This window comes from Calidris pugnax, unplaced genomic scaffold (assembly GCF_001431845.1).
Source record: "Calidris pugnax isolate Ruff unplaced genomic scaffold, ASM143184v1 scaffold125, whole genome shotgun sequence".
In the NCBI taxonomy this organism is placed as follows: domain Eukaryota; kingdom Metazoa; phylum Chordata; class Aves; order Charadriiformes; family Scolopacidae; genus Calidris; species Calidris pugnax.
Genome location: NW_015090906.1, coordinates 4,571,108 through 4,591,565, shown reverse-complemented (window position 1 = coordinate 4,591,565; position 20,458 = coordinate 4,571,108). Strand labels below are relative to the sequence as shown.

General features: G+C 51.5%; 1 protein-coding gene across 1 annotated transcript in view; it reads left to right on the top strand.

Annotated features, from left to right (window-relative positions):
* Positions 1-20,458, top strand: part of PFKFB3 (6-phosphofructo-2-kinase/fructose-2,6-biphosphatase 3) — a 51,184-nt gene that overhangs the window by 915 nt on the left and 29,811 nt on the right. The window lies entirely within an intron of this gene.

The following is a 20,458-nucleotide window of genomic DNA, read 5'->3' as shown; positions in this document are numbered from 1 at the left end:
AGAAATGCAGCCTGCAAAGGGCAACTGGTTCCTCTCCGCCTTCCCTTGGCTCTGGTTGGGGTTTTTTGTGTGTCTCCTTGTTCTGGGGGAATAAGCTGCTCTGGGTGGTGGAAGGGCTGGGGATGAGAAGGAAGCAGGAGGTTTCTGTGCTGGGGGGGGTGCTGCTGGGGGTTGTTTTGGGGGATGGAGGCTGAGAACTGGCAACCTGCGTGCATTTGTGGCCATCCTGGGGGGATGCTCAACTGGAAGAGCTGTGCCATTTGGACCTAAACAGCTTTTGAGAGGGGTACCCCACCTTGGCAGCCCTCTTTCATGCTCTCTGATCTGCACCCCAAACCATCTCTCTTCCAGGTGGGGGGGTGCTGCTGGGGGTTGTTTTGGGGGATGGAGGCTGAGAACTGGCAACCTGCCTGCATTTGTGGCCGTCCTGGGGGGATGCTCAACTGGAAGAGCTGTGCCTTTGGGACCTTGGGAGAGACCAGGGAGGTAAACAGCTTTTGAGAGGGGTACCCCACCTTGGCAGCCCTCTTTCATGCTCTCTGATCTGCACCCCAAGCCATCTCTCTTCCCAAAAACTCCATCCCAGCAGCTGGCAGAAATCCCCCCAGCTTGGCAGAGTGGGGCAGGAAGGACTCAGCTATGAGACCTAAAGCCCTGACGGCTGCTCCTCTGCTGCCCCGTGGGGGGATGGATGAGTTTTCCATCCTCCCTGGCCCTCTATGAAGCCCTTAATGTCACCTCCTCATCCCCGTGTCCCAGCGGGGTATGACAGTGCAGGCATGGTGGGGCACAGAGCAGGATGCTCGTGGTGCCTCCTTGTCCTAACAGCTCTATCAAGAGGAGAAACAGAAGGGAAAAAGTCTTCTTTTCTTCCGTCTCTTTTCTCAAGTCATGGGCGACAGGACAAGAAGAAATGGCCTCAAGTTGTGCCAGGGGAGGTTCAGGCTGGATATTAGGAAAAATTTTTTCACTGAAAGGGTTCTCAGGCATTGGAATGGGCTGCCCAGGGAGGTGGTGGAGGCACCATCCCTGGAGGTGTTCAAAAGATGGGTTGATGTAGGGGTGGCTGGTATGGTTTCGTGGTGGTGATGCTCCTTGTTTGTTGTGTGGGTGCCTATTTTTGTCAGTGAGGTTGACGGTTGGACAAGATGATCTTTAAGGTCCCTTCCAACCTAGAAGATTCTGTGATTCTGATTCTGTGATTCTCTGGGAGACACAAAAGCCAGGGGAGAGAGGGTTAAGCTGGGATGTGCAAGGACACGGGGAGAAGATGCTGCTCAGCATCTAACTCGGGTTCTTTGCTGAAGTGGATTGGCATCTCCAGACCTGTGGGCTGGCGGTGATGAGACAGGGACAGAGGGTACCACTGTGGAGACGTCACACACTGAGGCTGGCGTGGCATGAAAGGGCAGCAGGGAGGGGGTGAAAATTTGGGAGAGAGGGCTGGATTTGTTTTTCTCACCTCTCCCTGCTTCGGGGTGGGGGAGGTTTTTTTTGGGTTTGCCCGCAGTGATGTTCACGGAGCCCGTGATCTCCGGCGCCGAGATTTATGTTGCCTTTTAAGGCTCAATGAAGCGCGATGTGGCTCACACCCTCGCATCTTGACAGCGCAGCAGACTTCTTGATTTAATTTTAGGTGATAAATGGATGCGTTTAGAGCAGAAGGGGAGAAGCTGGGGGGGTGGGCGGTTGGAGGGAAGCAGAGTGAGTCAGGTTTTAAAAGTGCTGAGCCCGTGGGGGTGAGCACGGAGAGATGGGGGGGGATGGGGGGAGCTTCCCATGTTGGAGGGCAGCTGGTGTGGTCCCCGCCGCAGCCTCCGCAGGGATCCCAGTGCCAAAAATGATGGGTAGGTCTCCAGCACTTGGGGACATGCGTTGGGTTTGCAGTAATGAGGATGCATTGCCATCCCTGGAAGTGTGCCCCATCCCTGGAAGTGTTCAAGGCCAGGCTGGATGTGGCCTTGAGCAACCTGGTCTAGTGGGAGGTGTCCCTGCCCAGGGCAGGGGGGTTGGAACTGGATGATCTTTGAGGTCCCTTCCAACCCAAACCATTCTATGATTCTATGCAGTCCTGCCCAGCACACCTGAACTGGGAGGACCCATTTGTTGGGGCACCATGCTGCTCTTGCCATCACCACTAGATACCTGGGGCACAGCTAATGTGCGAGTCCTCCGGACCTTGCACAATTTGGTTCTGCAACCATTGTGTCACCCTCACAGCCGTAGCTCGTCTACAGACTTCCTCTAGAGGTCAACCTTGAAATGCCAGAGAAGCTGCCAGCAGCTCCTTGCATCAACTTGCAGCTCCACCTTGAGAAGGTCCAATGTGGCACAGAGGGCCAGTCTGGATGGTTTTTCTCCATCACTTGTACGTGTGTGTACTCAACTCATGCTGGAGACACCACAAGGACCCTTCTTCTTGCAGATGGAGACTTTAAGACTTGCTTAGACTGGAATAGATTGTGAGTTTGGCCATGACAATATTTACAGAGGTTCTCTATAAGGCCTGGCTGCAGTCTGTATAGACGTGACCCCAGCTGAGAGCATCCTGTTGGGTTGGTGGGACCCCATGTCACCAGCTGTGCTCAGAGCATCGCTCAGTGGCTGCAGCTGGGCTGCCCGGCCTTCCCATTGGCACATATCTAAGCCACCAAGCAGGAGGGTTGTGGATACTCAACTTGCAGCTCCACCTTGAGAAGGTCCAATGTGGCACAGAGGGCCAGTCTGGATGGTTTTTCTCCATCACTTGTACGTGTGTGTACTCAACTCATGCTGGAGACACCACAAGGACCCTTCTTCTTGCAGATGGAGACTTTAAGACTTGCTTAGACTGGAATAGATTGTGAGTTTGGCCATGACAATATTTACAGAGGTTCTCTATAAGGCCTGGCTGCAGTCTGTATAGACGTGACCCCAGCTGAGAGCATCCTGTTGGGTTGGTGGGACCCCATGTCACCAGCTGTGCTCAGAGCACCGCTCAGTGGCTGCAGCTGGGCTGCTGGGCCTTCCCATTACCTAAGCCACCAGGCAGGAGGGTTGTGGAGAGCATGGTCTTCTGGCTACCCTTCAAAAGCTGCACAGAGTGAGCTGTGCATATCTGTAGTTTGCAGGAGAGTCGGGTATGAAGATATTTTCCCCGTAGTTCAAGTTGGTGCATTAAAAATCGTTGCTGAAGGTGGTGACCTCAGCCTGATTGGAGTCAGGATGCCTGCCCTCATCCTCCCAGAGGAACACTGGGACTCCAGCCAGCTCAGTGAGGAGGATGAGCCTTTCCTTTGGGAGCTTTCTGGGAGCAGCGTCTCACCCCAGAGCTTGCTCACCACCACCCAGATTTGGGTTGCAAAGAGGAAGCTCTGCCTAAAGGCTGCTGCTCTGCAAACCCTAGGTGGCTTGAGGCACATGGAGACCTTGGGAGGTGCATTTTGGAGGCCCTGAGCTGCCTTTGCACACCCCTGAATGTGGAAATGGAGTATCCTAGGGAGTAAAATGCAAATTCCACCCTAGCTCTGCTGGCTTCTCACCGCTTGCAGCTTTGGCATCACTTTCCCGGGTCTCCCTGACAAAATCTGTGCTAAATCCTCGTTGCCTTGGCTCTGGCTCTGTTCTGCTTCCTTCCTCCCCACCCGAGGCGTTGTAGCCCATGGCATCACCTGGGGATCTGTTCTTCATGTCTCTACAACAGTTGCCATTTAGCCCACCTCAAAGGCATTTGGCAGTTTCGGGTATCAAAGGAAGGTGTTTCGAGCAGAGATGCTGGAGGACAAGCTAGAAGGGATGAGCTTAGGGCAGGAATGGATTCCTTACAGCATCACGACATCAGCTGGAAGCTCTGGAGAAAGTCCTGATCCCCAAATGGGGCCGTTACCCTGGCAAAGCCCCATCTGTGGCTGCAGCTCTGGCTGGCAGGAGGTGTTGGGAGCTTTCACCTAAAATGCCCTTCGCCTCGCCTGAAAAATATGATTTAATTACTGCGGCTGACGCGAGGAAGCCTGGGAGCGTGCAGGTGATAAGTGGAAGGGATATTGGCAGCGAGCGAGACATTTGTCATTTGCCGAAGGACAAATGGAACCCCGGTGGTGTCGCTGGCCAGGAAGGAGCTGGAGATGAGACCGAAAGGCAGCGAGCAGAGGTCAAAGGCATGATGCTGGGAACGACTGGTTCCGCCCGGTGTGGGTACAGTCATCAGCCAGTTGGCAAGGGCACGACAGATCCATGGTGCAAGGTGCTACCCAGCTGAAAAAAACCATGTGTGACACCATGAGTGCAGAGGAGGGCAACGAAACTAGTGAAGGGCCTAGAAGACAAATCATATGAAGAGCGGCTGAAGGAGCTGGGGCTGTTTAGTATGAGGAAGAGGAGGCTGAGGGGAGACCTCATCACTCTCTACAACTACTTGAAAGGACACTGTAGAGAGGTTGGTGCTGGTCTCTTCTCACAGGTAATTAACAATAGAACGAGAGGGAACGGCTTCAAGCTCCAACAGGGTAGGTTTAGACTGAACATTAGGAAGGAATTTTACAGAAAGAGTGGTCGGGCATTGGAATGGGCTGCCCAGGGAGGTGGTTGAGTCACCATCCCTGGCTGTGTTTAAAGGACGTTTAGATGCGGTACTGAGGGATATGGTGTAGGGGAGGACTTTGTAGAGTAGGGTAGATGGTTGGACTCGATGATCCCAAGGGTCTCTTCCAACCTCAATGATTCTATGATTCTATGATAAAGATTGGCTTTGAGCTGTTGGATGGGGAGACCTGCTGGGTGCTGCTTGGCTCACTGGTCATCAGGGGATGTTACAGCTCCTGTGAGCAAAGGCTCCTCCGTGGTGATGCATGGCTTGGTTTGGGAAAGAAAGAGAACTCAGGACCCTGCTTGATGAAGGGGCAGATCCTATTGTGGTTGGTATTGACTTTGCGTGTTGATGGTCTTCTCTGGGACTACGGAGGAGGATCATGCTGGTGGCAGAGGAGGGCTTGGAATGGACACAGGCTGTGGTTTGGAGAGGTGATGCCACGGTGGATGCTGTGTCCCTGCAAAGGGGCTCTGCTGACATGGACATTGGCCGTGGTTGTGCAGAACCGTTGCAAACCCAAGCAGAGACAGCTTGGACAACTGTAGCCAACTGTGCTGAGCACGCTGTCTTTGCAGGATAAATGAGAAGAACTCATAGTGAGGTGGAGATTAGAAGAGCCATGGGTATGGTGGACCAGTGCCGGACTGTGCAGCATCTGGAGGAGCAGCCACAGCTTGCAGGGGCAAGAGAAGGAGGGAAGCTGGAAAAAGCCTGAGTACAGAGGTCAGGGAGCTCCTGAGGGGTCTGCAGCCAAAACCTGAGCTCTGTCCTTCATCTGCTGGGCTGGCAGTGAGAATGCAAGTGGTGCCTCACGGTTGCTGCACACATGAGTTGGATTATACATCAGTTCCCAGGCCGAGAGTGATCTGGTGGGCATCCTTGCATATGTCACATGGGGTGAGATGGCTCCTACCTTCCTTAGTTGTCTGGAGTGAGGTGTACTGCATAAGCCAGACATCCAGGTACCCCAGAAGGCAATGAAGAAGCAGGCCCAGAGGAGGGTGCTTTGATGATGGATGAGTCTAATGGCACCAGGGGCAACCTCTCCACTGCCATTGACCTCAAGGAGAGCCAGACACAGGTCCAAGCTAGCAGCACACAGCTGAGATGAATACAACCTCAGGGCTAGCAAGGGGCTGGAGGAGCTGAACACCCACGAATGGTTTGAAAAACCAGCTCTAATCTTCCCACGGTCCTTCCTCCCCACATCACAACGATCCCCACAAGGACCCATTCACTCACCTTCAGCCAAGTTGTTTGGAGATCTTGGAGACTCTATAACAGCAACCCCCAAATCCAGCCTTCGGGACATTTGCAAGGCACGGAGCTGCTCTGCAAAGAGACCTCACTGTGTGTCGCATCTACTGACCCCCCTGCAGATAACGTTGTGTTAGATGTCTCCCAACCACCATGTCCCAGCCACCATGAGGGGTTTATCTGTGTGAGGGTTTTCAGCATCCCATGATGCTGGGTGGAGAAAAGCACCTGATAGACCTACATAAAGCCCTACTGACGTCCAGTCTCATGTCTCCCAACCACCATGTCCCAGCCACCAGGAGGGGTTTGTCTGTGTGAGGATTTGCAAGATCCCATGATGCTGGGTGGAGAAAAGCACCTGATAGACCTACATAAAGCCCTACTGACGTCCAGTCTCCCCTGGCTCCTCTCTGCTGGTGGCCATCAGAGCAATCTCCTGTGAGCAGCTCCTATCCAAAGGTGTCAGAATCATAGAATGGTTTGGGTTGGAAGGGACCTTAAAGATCATCTAGTTCCAACTCCCCTGCCATGGGCAGGGACACCTCCCACTAGAGCAGGTTGCTCAAAGCCCCTTCCAGCCTGGCCTTGAACATTCCCAGGAAGCCTGTCCTCACAGCAGAGGTGCTCCAGCCCTCTGATCATCTTTGTGGCCCTCCTCTAGACTCGGTCCAACAGGTCCTTCTTATGTTGGGGACTCCAAAGTTGGATGCAGTACTCCAGGTGGGGTGTCACCAGAGCAGATTTAAAGGGATAGATTCACCTCCCATGTCCTGATGGCCACGTCGCTGGGGATGCAGCTCAGGGTGCAGGGGGCTTTCTGGGCTGCCAGTGCACGTTGTTGGCTCACATTGAGCTTCTTGTCCACCAGCACCCCCAAGTCCTTCTCCTCAGGGCTGCTCTCCAGCCGTTCTCCACCCAACCTGTATTTGTGCTTGAAGTTATTAGTAGTTGTGCAGAAGGTATTATACAGCGGGGAAAGCGATAAGAGGAGTTGTTTTGGCAGGAGATGCCCTGGTTGGGGAGCTCCTGGTTGGGGATGATGTTGTGGAGGTGGTTTCTGCCACCGAGCACTGCAATTTCCAGCCGCGTGGTGGGAGGAGAGGGCAGACAGCCCAGCCACTCTGACAACACTGCTCTTCATTGAGCCTTTCCCCCCTCTTTTAGCAGAAGTTGTGACATCTTCTGGTCTCCTTTCTGCTTGCTGAGCTCAGGAAGGGCTCTTGTTAGCAGGAACAGAGGTGCCTTTTGCATGAAGGGAAAGGGCAGGGCGGTGCCCCATCCAGGTGTCACTACTTCTGCTGTGTGTCCCCTTCTCTATGGAGGGCTTCCCTGATGTCACAGCTGTGGACAGTTGGATTATAACACCCCCTTGGTGGGAAAACTCTCTGCTTTTGCAAAGTGATCGCAGCTGAGGGATCTGCCTTGAGAGGGAGACCTTATCAATGCCTACAAGTATCTCAAGGGAGGGTTGAAGGAGGAGGGAGCCAGACTCTTTTCAGTGGTTCCCAGTGAGAGGACGAGGGGCAACGGGCACAAGTTGGAACATAAGAGGTTCCACTCAAATATGAGAAAAAACTTCTTCACGGTGAGGGTGACAGAGCCCTGGAACAGGCTGCCCAGGGAGGGTGTGGAGTCCCCTTCCTTGGAGATTTTCAAGACCCGCCTGGATGCTCCTGAGTAACATGCTCTAGCTCTAGGCAATCCTGCTTCAGCAGGGGAGGTGGACTAGATGATCTCTATGGTCCCTTCCAACTCTAAAATTCAGTGAAATTCAGTGAAATTCAGTGAGATCTGCCAGTTCCACCAGGAGATCTGCCTTTCTGCAGCTTTTTTGGGGGTATTGAAAGGGATGGTTTTGTCACTTGGGGCTGCTTGCTGGCAACGCCCTGCGGATCCACAGGCTGCTGCGCTTGCTGGTCACGTCACCCCGTCGCTCCTCGATGTCGTGCTTTCCTGGCAGCCTTGGGGAAGCTTTTTTTTTTTTCTCCAGCGCTTCCCGTCAGAGGCACCGGGGGAGGATTTATGGGCACGGATGAGGATGCCTGCATCCGATGGAGGGGAGCTGAGTAGGGAGTCAGGAGATGCTTGAGGGGGTGGTCCTGCCTTCTGCAGCTCCGACCCAAGTGACAGTGACAGCGTGGGCGTCCACTCAACAGCCGTCTGCTCAAAGGGCAGGCAGGAAAACGTGCAGCCGAGCTGGCCCCAGCTCTCCTGACTCACCAGCTCGTGCCTGAGTCAAACCATCGTCTTGTTTTCAATGAGCACCTTTCCTGGAAGGTTGGAAACTCTCCCCCTCACGTCCTGCTTTGCACCCTGACTGGTGTTTCTTGCCAGGGTAGTTTCCTTCTGGCTCTTGGTTTCATTCCCTTTCGCCTTTTCCTGGGCACTTGAGTGAAACATGAGTAAATGACCCGAAGGACCAGGTGCCTGTCCCCCCATCACACCCGTCCCGGCACGTCCCTGCTCCCTGCAGCTCCAAGAAAGCACTTGGTGAACATGATCTCCCCGCTGCCTCTTTGACATTATGCTTTCTCCGGTGTTTACAACCTCTCACGCAGAGTTTTCAATGGGTTTAAGGAGCCACCGTGCCTTGGAGTTCGTGTCCTCGCTGGTTCTCATGGGGTTGTGCACAACCAAACAGCAAAGCCCACCACGTCTCATGGTGGTGGCGCAGGGGAGGACATGCCAAGGCTGTGGTGGGGAGGTGGGATGTCCTTCACTGCCACCCACCGGAGGTGGGACCACCACCCAACTTGAAACCAGGGTAGGAGGCTTGTAAAGGGATATGTGCTGCTATGGGGGAGCTGTAAGGTCCAGTGGCAGTTTTGGGGACCCACTCTGCACCCTGATCGCTCCACAGAAACCAGACGGTGGGAAGAGATGGGTTGTTGCAGCCTCTTAGACTTCCTGAGTCTGGGAATGGAAACCACGTCAAGATGCAGTCGTTGATAGCATCTCCTCATCTCCTAACCTGGGAGCAGGAAGCTGTGCCTGAAACCTACCTTCCCAGGGCCCAGGAAGCCACCGAGCAACTTGGGATGCTGCAAAACCCCTCCTTTTGGTGTTCTGCCTCCCCCCTGCGTGGATGGAGAAGGACTCTCCTTTGCTGTATTTGCATGGTGAACAGGCACTGGCATGACCCCGGTGCTTTCTATCCATGCCACCAGCTGAAGACCAGGCTGGGTGGCCCAGTTACACTAGGAAAAGTCCATCTGGCTTGCCTTTGCCGCACTTGACCCATGAGGAAGGGTTCAACCCCTCCATAGGGAGCTCAGCGTGGGCTTGGACTTCACCCCAGTGCTAGATCACACCACCAACACCCTCTGGGCCACTTCTCCACCTGGTTCCTCTGATGTTCCTCTTCCCATCAGGAGCCCGTGCCGGCAGGGTGGCTGGCACGCCAAACCCATCCCTAACACACCCTCAACGATGGAGAAATTCATCTCAGCAAAGAGCGACTGACTCCAAAGGCTTTAAATCAGATGACCATGGGTTTTTCGTGGAGGAACGTGGGAGGATTTCAAAACCAGCAGCCAGCGAGGCGTGATCCCTGTTTGCCTGGTGCGTGCGTGCGTGCACACATGCACACACAGGCAGGCTCCTCTCTGCAGGGCACCCCACTTTTTTTTCTCCCTGCATAAGCACATTTTAAGGCTGGAAAAAATAGAGGGGATGGGGACAGGTCCTGGCGGGGAGTCAAGATCAAACCTACACAAGCAGCTTCAAATTTCCCTTGTGCTTTCTCCTGGAGGATTCCTTGTCCTCCAAAGACAGGCTCTCTCTAATACCTGGACAACTTTTTCTAGATCTACCTTAAACCTTCCTTCCTATCGAGGGCAGAACTTTTTCTAGATCTACCTTAAACCTTCCTATCGAGGGCAGTTATCATTTTCTTTATAACATCCTTTTTTCAGACTGAAAGCCAAACACATTTTCCACCCCAGGTCCCTCCTTCCAGGAGTACAGTATCACTCTAATTTTCTGTGTTCCAATATATCCCATTCAGGAAACATCTTATCATAGAATTGCCCAGGCCGGAAGGGACCTCCAAAGGCCATCTAGTCCAACCTCCCCGCAGTCAGCAGGGACACCCCCAACTAGACCAGGTTGCCCAGGGCCTCGTCGAGCCTCTCCTTGAATATCTCCAGGGATGGGGCCTCAACCCCCTCCCTGGGCAACCTGTTCCAGTGCTCCACCACCCTCACAGTGAAGAACCCTCTCCTCATCTCCAGTCTAAATCTGTTCCCCTCCAGCTTGAAGCCATTGCCCCTCGTCCTGTCACTGCAGGCCTTTCTAAACAGGCTCTCCCCAGCCTTCCTGTAGGCTCCCTTCGGGTATTTTCTTGGTGTTGCCCATCCTGTCCCAGATATAACCTCTTCCCAAAAACACGGGACCCGGAGTGAGACATGCCCTTCCCTGGTGCTGAGGAGCCAGCACCATCTAAGCCAGAAAACCCAACCGCCTGCATTTTCTATACCCCCTTCCTGCTAAAACACCCGGAAATTGAGCTTTCCTTTTATTTTTTTTCATTATTATTACTTTTTCTCTGGGGACATCATGCTGTTTGTTCATAGTGGGCTGCTGAGATTTTTTTATTGCCCCTCTTCCCAGTCCTTCAGTCCTCGTTGGATGATCTCCAGCTTCATCACTCGAGGCAGGGGAAACTGAGGCACAGGAGGGGACAGCAGTAGGCTGGAGGCCGTGGTGATTGTGGCTTTAGCTGCTTTTATCTGCAGATCCAAGTCTTTCTGTATCAAACCTGGAGGTGCTGGAGCATTCTGCAGCGTGTCCCCTGTGTCTGTACATTTTGGTGGGCATCACTGGTCCAGACCTTATCGTCGTGCAACGTGTAGCTTCAAAATCAACCCATGTGGGTAGCAGCAGGGTGTTCAATAAATAAATAAAAAGCCCCACCTGGAGAGATTGGGGTTGGAAATTGGGGAAAGCTTTGCTCAGCCCTGGAATAGGTTATTGGAGGACAGAGTGGGGAGGCTGAGAGGGACAAATATCTCCCTATGGAGTGGCTTGGGGGAGAAATGATGCAGCTTCAGGGCTGGGGAAGGGGTGATGAGAAATGAGCTGGCAAAAGGAGGTGCTGCCGTGTTCTTCCACAGCCCCAGCCCCAATTTGGGCTCTCCTGGTGGGGCTGGCAGCCGGTGTTTGGGCAGGGAGGCGGCAGGGCTGGCGTTAAACGGCGACAACCCTTCAGACGACCTGATTTATTCCCCTCCCTGACGCCTTGGAGCTTGTTTGTCCAACCTGAGGCAGGGAGAGCCTTTAGCGGGGCTGGGAGGTGAACTTGTTTATGGATTTATTTATTATTTTTTCGGCTGCTGGCACGCGGCCGCCGGTAGGAACCTGAGAGGAACGATGGGGACGTGGAGCTGCCAGAGCACGTGCCGGCCCGGGGAAGCTGCACGGGCTGTGCATGCCCCGTTCACATGCAGGCAGGGAGGAAAACACTGCCAAAGCTCTGCTTTCCTGACCTTGCTGTCACCCAGCCTTGCCACCGTCCCCTCCCCAGCAGCTGCAAACTCCTCCGGAGACATGCGAAAGGAGCATGAACAGCTATCGCCGGTGGTGCCGGGGAAGGGGGGGACTGCTGGGCTTTCCAGCTATTTCCAGGAAACCCAGAGAACAGCTGAGGCTGGTAAACAACGGGAGATAACACGCCGGGACGGGAGGTGTTTTTCTCCCAGGGGTACGGGGAGGAAAAATTGGGCGTCCTGCCTCCTTGCACCCAGATCTGGCCACAAGCCCCTAAAGGAGGGATATAACTTCCCAGTTTCTGTCTCTCCGGGATGCTCCGGGGGGGATGAGCAGGAGGATGGGTTGCACTGCGCGTGTCTTGCTCGTGGGCTTGAAGGCAGGGGCTGAGGGACTGGCATGGAGCCACGGCACTGCTTTCTGTGCCCGGGAGACTGAGTTCCTCTGTCCCTAAAAGCACAGACGGGCTCTGCGAGGTTACCCTGCATAAAGGCTATTTAGTCACCAATAAGAATTTATTGGGAAGAAACTTGTTCCTTGGTCCCAGCTGTGACCCAGGCAAGCGTCCTACCTTGATGCCAAGAGGAGACTATCATGCCCGAGGCAGAAACCTGAGATTTTGACTTTTTTTTTTCTTTCTCCTGCTCACTGCTTTTCCTAGAAATCCTCCTAATCAGCGAGGGATTTCTAAAAGGAGCAGTAGGATATGGCTGAGGCTGTGATTCGGGCTTGGGAAGCCCAATGAAGCCTCTCCATCCCTAGGGCCATGGGATGCTGCCCCACTTTGTGCCAACACCACTGCTCTGGGGATGGATCCATGCTTGTGAAACAACACTCCCTTTGAAAAAAAAACAACAACAAAACCAAAAAAAACCCAAAACCAAAAACCCAAAACACATGAAAGAAAAAAAGGGTTGGTTTCATTTTTTTTTCCTGTCTTGGTCTACTTGTGGCCTTGAGCAACCTGCTCTAGTGGGAGGTGTCCCTGCCCATGGCAGGGGGGGTTGGAACTAGATGATCTTTGAGGTCCCTTCCAACCCAAACCATTCTATGATTCTATGATACTTCCCAGCTGGAGCACTGAATCCAGCTCACAGCCGAGGACGAGGCTTTGGGGTGGGAAGAAGGACTCGGAAGAGGCTTCACCGCCAAAATCTCCGTGTTGTTGAATTGAACTGAGCAAGACGAGTTGAGGCAGAAGAGGCACCTGCCAGCAGTGATTTTTTCTGTTTATTTGTTTCTCCAAAGTTGATTTGCCAAAGGCAGGGAATGAATTTCCACCTCGAAACCTGTGAAGAACATGTATGTGGGGGAATGGAGTCAGCAAAGCCTTCGGTCCTCTTAAACGTGAAATTGCTTCTGGTTGCCACCATGTTTCCCCTCTCTTTTGTTCTTTTCTTAGTTTTTGGGTGCTCAGAAGCCAACCCAGGTCAAACACATTGGCACCGTAAAGAGGAGAGCAATTTAATAAATCATTACATGGTTTGTGGCTGGTTGGGCAATTTGGGCAGGTTCCCGGTGGAGGACATGTGGGTGGGAAGAGATTTTTTTTTGGGGGTATGGCTTTACCGGCCTGAATTTTGGAAAAACTGTGGTTGCTTTTTCTGGCCTGGGTTGTTGGATGTCCTGCCGTGCTTGTGCTTGCAGCGATGGGGTGGGTGGCCTTGGTGGCTAACGGGCTGGCTGTGAACAAGACAAGACAAGGTAACGTGGGATGTGGCTGGCGTGTGCCAGCAGTGAGTCTTAGTCACCCCGCTCCATTGATGACTGGCTCTGTGTGAATGCACAAGGACCAGATTTTTGAGTAGCATCCGAAGGCAGCAGCGGTGCAGGCTGCCAGGGATCGAGGTTGGTTGCGTGCTCTCCTGCACGTGTCCAAGGGAGCTGTGCTTGTCCAGGCATGGAGGGCTGGATTGGACCCAGCAGGAGATGGGTTTTCAAGGCTGTTTAGCTGGTCAGCTCTGGAACGAGCATCTGTGTTTAAGGCAGGATGGGGAGCAGACATACAACGCAGCCATGCTCAGATCGTGTCATAGAATGGTTAGCGTGTGCCAGCAGTGAGTCTTAGTCACCCCGCTCCATTGATGACTGGCTCTGTGTGAATGCACAAGGACCAGATTTTTGAGTAGCATCCGAAGGCAGCAGCGGTGCAGGCTGCCAGGGATCGAGGTTGGTTGCGTGCTCTCCTGCACGTGTCCAAGGGAGCTGTGCTTGTCCAGGCATGGAGGGCTGGATTGGACCCAGCAGGAGATGGGTTTTCAAGGCTGTTTAGCTGGTCAGCTCTGGAACGAGCATCTGTGTTTAAGGCAGGATGGGGAGCAGACATACAACGCAGCCATGCTCAGATCGTGTCATAGAATGGTTAAGAGTTGGAAGGGTCCTTAAAGATCATCAAGTTCCAACCCCTCTGCCATGGGCAGAATGGTTAGAGTTGGAAGGGTCCTTAAAGATCATCAAGTTCCAACCCCTCTGCCATGGGCAGAATGGTTAGAGTTGGAAGGGGCCTTAAAGATCATCAAGTTCCAACCCCTCTGCCCACGTCTCCTGGAGTCATTAGTTTGGTTTTCGAGGAGTGAGAAGAAAAAATTGAACCCTCCTTGAGGCACGAAGTTTGTGCTGCAATTCCCTGGTGAGTGATGTTGCCAGAAGGACTGAAGCAGGTGTGATGGAAGTGGTTTTCCCCCTTCTCCAACACCTCCCACCAGACCAGGTTGCTCAAAGCCCCATCCAGCCTGGCCTTGAACACCTCCAGGGGCAGCCACATCTTCTCTGGGCAACCTGGGCCAGTGTCTCACCACCCTCACAGGAAAGCATTTCTTTCTAATATCTAATCTAAATCTCCCCTCTTTCTGTTTAAAACCATTACCCCTCATCCTTCTACTCCACATCCTGATATGCCCTGCAGATATGGGGAGCTGCAGCTCCTGTGACCCTCTGATCGTCCTTGCCTTCACCCAAAACCCATGCTGGTGGGATCAGCGTTAGCCACAACTGCAGAAAGAGTGTGTTTATGCATAGCTGGCAGGTTTGGAAAATTCTCTGGGCTCTGCCCGTGAGCCTCCCTGGGTCTTGGCACCCTGATGGGTGCAGACTGTAGCTCCCGTTGTCTCAACACACAGGTTGGGAGACTCAAGCATCCGTCTGACCCCCGAGGAATCAGAAGCAGCTTCACCCAGCGGTGGGAGCGATGTGCCCATCACTGAGATGCCGAGCTCAGGCAATGAATGCACAACACGAAGTGAAAGAAGGTCATGCCTGGAGCCCGAGCCCAACTCTCTTTTCTTTATTGGGAAGTTGGCAGGAGAGCCTGCCCGGGAGTCGGGTGGCTGTCAGATCTCTTGTTGACCCAGGCCACTCTCTAGCAGTTGTTTTAATTCAGCCTGAAGTGCCGGGTAAACAGCCGGGCTGGGAAATGTGAAACCCTCACTCTGACCTTGCCGTCGCTGCAGGCATCAGCCCGGGGAGGTGGAAGTGGAGAAGCAGGGACCCACCGGTACGGTGCAGAGGAGCACGTGGGCACATGGGCTGAGCCCACATCTCCTGGAGTCATTAGTTTGGTTTTCGAGGAGTGAGAAGAAAAAATTGAACCCTCCTTAAGGCACGGAGTTTGTGCTGTGATTCCCTGGTGAGTGATGTTGCCAGAAGGACTGAAGCAGGTGCAATGGAAGTGGTTTCCCCCCTTCTCCATCCAATTTGGTGGGGGACAACTCCATGGTCAATGGCCAACATGTGCTTCCATCCCCTCACGGCTCTGGCTCTCAGCTCAAGTTAACAGCAGTTGTTTTGGGAAGAAACTGGGATGCTCCCCAGTGCTATGAAGCAGAACATCTTCCCTCGTGATCCCAACCAAACTGCCAGGCACCCAAGTGATGGTTTGCCACTATATGTTGAACTCCAGGGCAGAAACCTAAACATTCAGCTGAATTTTCTTTTTATTTTTTTCCAAGGAGCTGTTAACAGCTTGTCATTGCGGGTTGGAAAATGTAAATGCATTTGGGAAAATATGTTGGCAGCAAGCTCCCCATATTGTTTCAGCTTGTCCCAAAATTCCAGAGAAATTTCCTGTTAATATTTTTCATGTCTAATTGGAAAATATTGGGGAAAGAAGAAACAAATTCTGTAGATATTTTTGGATAATTTTAGCCTTTTTTTTTTTTTTTTTTTTGCCACAGCCAGGTCTCCATGGCATGGAAAAGATTAAGGGAAATGCAGAAATTAAAGACATCTGCTAGGAATTAGATAAATGGAAATATTTGCCCTATAAACAGAAAAATTTTAAGAAAACCCTGATAAGAAAATCTGGTTATTTAACTTCTGCATTCCAGCAATCTGTGTGATCTGATTCCAGTGATGTGGCTCCAAAAATTGGTTAGGAGAGTTGTTAAGAAATTGGAGATCTGAATGGTTACCTGGGGGAGGCTTTGACTGTAGAGAGCTCCAGCAAAAGATGTGGAAAGAGACTGACTCCTGCAGCTGAAAGAACACCCTCCTTTGGATGTCTCCTGTGTGAAGGGCAGAGCCTTAATCAATCTTTTATCTCTTGATCATTTTTGTTTCTGGTGCAGAGAATTCAGAAATCTTTGCCATCTTATGATGGCTTTTCAGCTGGTTGGTCCTTGGGCATTTTTCAGTGTAGTTGTGGACCTTCTGGTTCTAAATTTCAACTTATTGACCATGCACTTTCCCTCTTAGTTGTGTTTCACAGAGTTCCTAGAAGCAGCCCTTGCAGGTCTCAGGTTCAAAAGCACATGGCAACAGTCTGGAGAAGTGGGACACTTAGACCTCATCTTTTGATGCCTTGTGGTTTCCATCAGCTGAATGGAGAGGTGAACCCTTGTGAAGGTTGATCCACGGAACAGCTCAACCCGAGGAGTGGTGTTGGTGCCAAAAGTGGTTCTTCTTGCCCAGAGTTGAGGTGCGTAGGACACTGTTGGGCAACCATCACCTGCCATTGCTCGTAGCATCCCAGCCCTGCAAGGAAGCAGAGACAAGCAGGTTGTCGATATGGTAGACGTGCTCACAAGGGCGTGGGTGGAAAGATCTTCAGCACGTACGCGGTTTCGAAATGCATCTCCTCATCAAAGCTTTACCCTTCCTTCCTACATGGGACTCTGGATTGAACAAGGAATTGGGTTGTGGGTCACCTCGTGCTGGAGCACACCGAGATGTGCATCGGATGGCTTTGGATATAGACAGCACTGAGGTCTCCCTCCGTGCTCACAGGCTACAAACACCTCCAGGACACATCTCATCCTGCTTTACAATCAATATCCACAGCAGGGCAAGTGAATTGCTCTGGGAGTTTCCATGGCAGGAGCGGTCAAAGGTGACCCATTCATTGTAGACACCCAAAGTGATGTAAATTCTTCCCAAATACTGCCCACCGCTTTGCTGTGGATGGAAGCAGACGTAAGAGGAACTGTAGTGATGTTAGTGGGGTTGATAGCAAAGATAAAAAAATATCCTTTTTCCTAGGCTATGATTAATCCTGTGCATGCTGCTGCCTACAAGCACCTCCTCCTTGATCAGCAGGAACACAAACCACCACGCTTTCTTCCCAAGAGCTTTGTGTTGTAGCTTCTTTGAAGCTTCTTTGAAGAGATTCCTCAGCATCTCCTGGGTATCTGGCTTCATGACATCATTCCCTCTTTAGAAGCCTCTTGGTCACCATGGCAATGCTGAGGTTGTCACTGGCTTGGGCTTGTTACATCATAAAGTGAGTCAGCCCCAGAATGAAAGGCTACAGCCTTTGCCATTGTTTGATTTAATAACCTGCAATGATGAGATAACGATCCGGGCCCTTAATGAAAGGTAGGTGTTAATAAGACATTAGGAAATAGCTCAATAGCAAAGCCCATGGGGTAATGACAGGCTGTGATTTCCGGAGGGGGGACCACCTTCCGCTTTAAATGGGTTGAATAATCTTATCCGTTGGGGGTTTCATATCCATCACTGGGGCCCTGCAGGCAGGAGACCAGGAGAGGCTGAAAGAGCTGGGACTCTTTAGTCTGGAGAAGAGAAGGCTGAGGGGAGACCTTATTAATGCCTACAAGTATCTCAAGGGCGGGCTGAGGGAGGAGGGAACCAGACTCTTTTCAGTAGTTGCCAGTGAGAGGACGAGGGGCAATGGGCACAAGTTGGAACATCAAGGGTTCCACTTGAATATGAGGAAGAACTTTTTCAGGGTGAGGGTGATGGAGCCCTGGAACAGGCTGCCCAGGGAGGGTGTGGAGTCCCCTTCTTTGGAGATTTTCAAGACTGGATGCAGTCCTGAGTAACATGCTCTGACAAGCTCTGTGTGGTCCTGCTTTAGCAGGGGAGTTGGACTGGATGGTCTCTATGGTCCCTTCCAACTCTAAAAATTCAGTGAAATTCAGTGAAATTCAGAGCTGCATCCCAAATGTCCTGCTGGAAGCGGGAATTAAGCTCCTCCTGAAGACAACCCTCTTCAAGCACTGGGTACCCCCCGCAGAAAGGGCTCCTAGAACAGTCTGCTCTCAGAAGGAGGGCTGGGATTTTAGCTCCTTCCTGCTGGATTCCAACTTGCTGCATGGTTTTCCAGCACAAATTAGGTCTGGACCAGGTGTGATGGCGTGGCTGTATTTGTGGTGGTGTATCCGGAGAAGGCACCATGGTAACACACGCCAGGTTTATGCTGGCAGCAGCAGGATGGGTAATATCTGATCTGGCAGCTGGGACACCGTAACCCTGTAAACACACTTTCCCTTCAAACTGGCAGGGCTTTTGTGCTGGATCGGTGCCTTGTCGCAGGGGGTTGTGGCATCATGCTTAGGGATGAGGCAACCTCCAGTCAAGTTTAACATTCTTGTGGATTTACACCCCAAATCAAATCCCAGGACTTTCAGCGGGGGATTTTCGCACCCTAAAATCACAGGGCAAAGGGGGAGGGGTTCTTTTGGCGCAACTAAAAGTACCTAGGAGTAGGAGGCACAACTTAGTGTCAGGCTAATGTGATTATTGGCTTCTCGGAGTCACTGACAGTCCCAAAACCTGAATTTTGGCTCTCTGAGTGATCCTTACCCTTCGACCCTTTCTGTTGGGACCAAGCCTGAAATTTTACAGCCTGATTTCATTTCAAGAAGAACCAGTATCAGATTCCTGAGATTGGAATATCCCCGACTCCTTGCTATCTAATTACCCTGTAGCCACTTTTAAAAACCCATATTTGTCTCCGCAACCTGAGCAGTCAATTATCTTTAGGATTTAACCAGTTTATGAGGTGTGTTTTGTTTTGTACTCACCTTGTAAGGTCAGGAACTTTCACAAGACATTGCTCAATCCTCCTGGACCCATTTCTGAGCAGACCTGCCAGCGTTGAGAAACGCCCAATGGATGTCGCAGGTTCATTTCTGAGCAGACCTGCCAGCGTTGAGAAATGCCCCTGCTCCAATGGATGTCGCCGGTTTAGAACGCTATTTCCAATTTTATTTCTTTGAGATTTTCGGAGTATGATTTTTAAAAAATAGGGATGAAACTCCTTTCCTGGGATTTTAAATAAGAACATTGGTCCGGGAGGCTCTTTTGGGGTTATCAATCCTGGGGAATTCCTTTGAGATCATCAACCCTGGGTACCAGACCCATCTTACACCTCCCCATCTCTGGCCTGGAGCTTTACTTGGCCTTCCCAGGGACCCTCCAAGACATGAGAACTGTTGGGTGCACCCACCTCTCTCTGGGGACAATGGAGGGATCCTTGGGTGATTTTGCTTCTAACTTGGGGAGTCAAGATTAAATCCATCCTTCCTTTTCACCCCGTATTCATCACACCCAGGCGCTATGTTTGCCGTTCTCCCAATTCCTTTCCTATCTACCTTTAACTCAAAAATTCCTTTCCTACCTACCTTTAACCCAAGCTTTCTGCATGGGTCGTTGATTGAATACAGCTGAAAAAGGACTTCAAGAAAACTATAGGGAGCCTCTTTTTTGCCAGTGGACAGTGATTTTCTTCAAACTGGCAGGGCTTTTGTGCTGGATCGGTGCCTTGTCGCAGGGGGTTGTGGCATCATGCTTAGGGATGAGGCAACCTCCAGTCAAGTTTAACATTCTTGTGGATTTACACCCCAAATCAAATCCCAGGACTTTCAGCGGGGGATTTTCGCACCCTAAAATCACAGGGCAAAGGGGGAGGGGTTCTTTTGGCGCAACTAAAAGTACCTAGGAGTAGGAGGCACAACTTAGTGTCAGGCTAATGTGATTATTGGCTTCTCGGAGTCACTGACAGTCCCAAAACCTGAATTTTGGCTCTCTGAGTGATCCTTACCCTTCGACCCTTTCTGTTGGGACCAAGCCTGAAATTTTACAGCCTGATTTCATTTCAAGAAGAACCAGTATCAGATTCCTGAGATTGGAATATCCCCGACTCCTTGCTATCTAATTACCCTGTAGCCACTTTTAAAAACCCATATTTGTCTCCGCAACCTGAGCAGTCAATTATCTTTAGGATTTAACCAGTTTATGAGGTGTGTTTTGTTTTGTACTCACCTTGTAAGGTCAGGAACTTTCACAAGACATTGCTCAATCCTCCTGGACCCATTTCTGAGCAGACCTGCCAGCGTTGAGAAACGCCCAATGGATGTCGCAGGTTCAGAACGCTATTTCCAATTTTATTTCTTTGAGATTTTCAGAGTATGATTTTTAAAAAATAGGGATGAAACTCCTTTCCTGGGATTTTAAATAAGAACATTGGTCCGGGAGGCTCTTTTGGGGTTATCAATCCTGGGGAATTCCTTTGAGATCATCAACCCTGGGTACCAGACCCATCTTACACCTCCCCATCTCTGGCCTGGAGCTTTACTTGGCCTTCCCAGGGACCCTCCAAGACATGAGAACTGTTGGGTGCACCCACCTCTCTCTGGGGACAATGGAGGGATCCTTGGGTGATTTTGCTTCTAACTTGGGGAGTCAAGATTAAATCCATCCTTCCTTTTCACCCCGTATTCATCACACCCAGGCGCTATGTTTGCCGTTCTCCCAATTCCTTTCCTATCTACCTTTAACTCAAAAATTCCTTTCCTACCTACCTTTAACCCAAGCTTTCTGCATGGGTCGTTGATTGAATACAGCTGAAAAAGGACTTCAAGAAAACTATAGGGAGCCTCTTTTTTGCCAGTGGACAGTGATTTTTTT